The following is a 4,299-nucleotide window of genomic DNA, read 5'->3' on the forward strand; positions in this document are numbered from 1 at the left end:
TACTCAATCTCATTCACGATAGAACATTAGTTTGAATGGCTGCTGAGGAAAGCAATATCTTTGTCATACCATCGTTTCATATCTTATAGGTGATTTCCAATGACAACACTGCACAGTGCATTTGTTGGCTGCATCTTATAAGGTGTTGTTGAAAGTAAAAAAAAAGAAAGAAAATAAAAATAAAACGTAGAATAATGTAACTAAAATAACCATCACAAACAGACTTGCTATTTTCTCAATATTAAAGACTACTGTTATTTATATAAAATGTTATTTATTGAATAATATTTAATAAACAACAACAACAGTCATCATAAATTTTGCTAGGCAGTTCAGAATTTGCCCTCAGCTAAAACTATTTGCTCTGGAACAAATAATAGATTAATAAGACCAAAGACTGACCATTAGATTTACCCAAAACAAGTTTTATCTCAGATTTAACCACTATAGAGACATTAGAAGCAGCAGCAAATTTCAGAAGAAATGTCCGAGGTAAGGCTGCTCTCAGCATGTTCATGAGCGCTGAACGCCCACTCATGCCCTGGAACTCGCATCTCTGAAAACGCTGAAGCAATTTTCAAATAGAGGTTATCTTTATAAACAAACTGCATAGATGAAGCAACAAGCTAAACAAGTACATTCTCATCTAAAAACTCATAAAGGTATGTGACACAAAAACAATATTATTTATAAAATTTTAGTGGATTTGGGCATCCGCCATGACACTCGTAAGAAATTCTACAAGAGGAGTGATACACATGGTGAAATGGTTGAAGTGCTGTTATAAATAGAATATTGCACCACTGGAAAAGGCCCTCAGCCAGTCAGATTTGAGAACCAGAAAAAAAACGGTTCTATAAATATTAACAATCTCATTGTTAATTAGTCCATCGTCAATTCAGCCAAAAAAAAAAAAAAAAGACTTGACTCGACTTGGCATGAACAGAAACATGAACTCACCAATAGAGCTTGCGGGAACAACACTAGATAAAAGACAACATTCTTCTTCTTTGGCTGCTTAACGGCGGATGCGGACTAACTTAGCGCACTACCGCCACCCTCCAGATAAATTGTGCCTAATCACCACTATGGTTTACATCTTTGAAAATAATGTAGCCTGCAAGCTACAAAAAAATATAAAAAAATAAAATAATAATAATAAAAAAATAATAAAAATAAAATAAAATAAAAAATATATATAAAAAATAAAAATAATAAATGAATAAATTCCCTATATTCTATCAATGAGTCCGGTGTTCTTTAAAAATTAAAACATATATTTTATTACTCTATGATCGGAAGCCTTAGACAAAATATCTCTAAAGTTAAAACTTTCCCCACTGTCCTCTATTTTCCTTTTAATTAAAATCTTTTCTCTATTAAACTCCTACACATCATAAAGACATGTTCCACTGTTTCTGGCACATTACAGATCCCACAATTTCCTGAATTATGTTTTCCTATCAGCTGCAATGTTTTGTTCAGTCCAGTGTGTCATATTCTCATTCTTGTAAAAATTGCCTCTTCTCTTCGACATCTTTTTATCAAACGCCCTGACCAACCTCAGGGTTTACAATGTAAAAGCCCCTCCCTTTATCTCCCCTATCCCATTTATCTTGCCACAACTTTTTAACATGTTTTTTTAATAATTGACTTAGCCTCTGATTTTTATATTTTACTCTGAATAGACACATTTGTCGCTTTCAAAGCCTGTTTAGCAAACTTGTCTGCCAACTCATTATCAACCATACCCACATGAGCCGGAACCCAAACTAACTTTACATGCGTCCTCCCCTTTTGATCCATCAGTAAAGATTTGCACGTACCCATAATAGTTATCTACATACCTCATAGCCATTTGTCCACTATCCCCCTTATAATTTTTTATCTTTTCATGCAAGGTTATATCAACATCCGGTACCAGTAGCATCCACGGTGGGTGCGGTGGATAGACTACAGTTGGACTAAATTCATAAATTTCTACAGCAGCTTGCTTTACCTTTTCATGTATACTTGCACTAAACGACTCTCTTTTACTCTCTTTTATGGGGTGGTGATGGCGCAGTGGATTAGACAAATGCACTTGGTGTGAGAGACCCAGGTTCGACCCGGGTTCGAATCCACTGTGAGACGCCAATGTGTCCCTGAGCAAGACACTTAACCCCTAGTTGCTCCAGAGGCGTGCGCCCTCTGACATATATAGCAATTGTAAGTCGCTTTGGATAAAAGCGTCAGCTAAATGAATAAATGTAAATGTACTTTTTTCCTGCTCCCATGTTGAAATGAGGATATTTTTAGTGGGATGGTCTTCCATTTGTCCTTTTAAATGAACATAATATGACAATGACATTTGCAGTCGCCTCAACTCAAATGGCAGTTCACCTACTTCAACCTGAAGCACTGATATAGGGGAGGTTCTCATTGCTCCTGAACATATCCTGAGAGCCGAACCCTGAATAACATCAAGCTTCTTTAATTCAGACTTTGCAGCAGACCCATAATCCATGCACCCGTAGTCAACAATAGACCTAATTAATCCAACATATAATATTTTCATTGAAGTCATATCTGCTCACCACTCCTTATTGCACAAGCACCTAATTATGTTAATGACTTTTTTACATTTGTCAAAAACCTTTTCAATATGATTATGCCATGTAAGCTTAGAATCAAAATGCTAACCTAAAAATCTCATACAATTTACTCTTTCTAAATCTCTACCATACATTGAAATTTAAACCTTTCTTCATTTTTTTAAATGAGAAGAATACTACCTTAGTTTTCTCAACATAGAACCTGAATCCCCATTTCCCAGCCCATTCTTCTAGAGTCGATAGCTTTTTGCAAATTTTTAACAGTGATTTGAACATTTTTACCCCTTTTCCAAAGAGCGCCATCATCTGCAAACAATGATTTGCCTATGCTACAATCAAGTGTATCATATATATCATTTATCATAATAGAGAACAGAATTGGTGAAATAACACTTCCTTGGAGCACACCATTTTCCACAAATACACAATCAGAGAAGCTACTGTTTATCCTCACCTGAATTTGTCTATTGTTTAAAAAGTCATTAATCCAGTAATACATTTTCCCGTCTATTCCAATTCTTCATATTTTAATTAACACAACATCCTTCCAAAGCATATCATACGCATTTTCCACATCAAAAAATATAGCAGCAACTACTTCTTTACACACTTGGGACTTCCTTATATCAATCTCCATTTTAATAACTGGGTCCATCATTGACCTTCCTTTCCTGAAGCCGCTTTGGAACGGCCTTATCAAATTCCGAGACTCAACATAAAAAGTCATTCTCTCCATTACCTTACCCAGGTAGGATGACAAAGCAATTGGCCTATAGCTTGAAGCCACAGTAGAATCTTTGGTCCCATTTTATATTAGGTGGCCTTAACTACTATGTACTTACATAAAAAATAAGTACAATGTACTTATTGTGTTCATATTGTATTGTAAAATACTTTTGCTGCTATTGAGGTGGGATAGGGGTAAGGTTAGGTAGAGGGTTGGAGGTATGGGTAAGTTTAAGAGTGGGTTAAGGTGTAAAGTACAGAGATGGGACCCAGTCACACATGTGCAAGTCTCAAGTAAGTCTCAAGTCTTAACCTTCAAGTCTCAAGTAAGTCCCAAGTATTTTTTTCTTGGGCAAGTCAAGTCAAGTCAAGTCCTGTAGTAAGTCAAGTCAAGTCCAAGTCAAGTCACCTTATTATTGTAATTTTACCTGCAGAATCTGATCTTAATAAAGTTAAAAGACAAGATATAAGTAACAGTAAATTAAAATAATTTGGATTTGCATTGTAAATACTCATGTTCAGTAAAATACATCATGGAATCAAACAAAATTGTAACTTCATAAAATTATTTATTTTTCACTTCTGCCAGCAGAAATGTTTTACATTTTCAACATTGAGTCCATAAAACAAATAACAGCTAAACATCCAACAGACTCCTCTCTGAACACCCCCCTCTCTATCTCTCTCTCTCTCTCTGAAACGACGTGACGTGACATGACATTCGGCCAAGTATGGTGACCCATACTCAGAATTCGTGCTCTGCATTTAACCCATCCGAAGTGCACACACACAGAGCAGTGAACACACACACACACTATGAACACACACCCGGAGCAGTGGGCAGCCATTTATGCTGCGGCGCCCGGGGAGCAGTTGGGGGTTCGATGCCTTGCTCAAGGGCATCTAAGTCGTGGTATTGAAGGTGGAGAGAGAACTTTACATGCACGCACCCACAATTCCTGCCGGCCCGAGACTCGAA

Source organism: Carassius carassius, chromosome 6 (assembly GCF_963082965.1).
Source record: "Carassius carassius chromosome 6, fCarCar2.1, whole genome shotgun sequence".
Classification (NCBI taxonomy): Eukaryota; Metazoa; Chordata; class Actinopteri; order Cypriniformes; family Cyprinidae; genus Carassius; species Carassius carassius.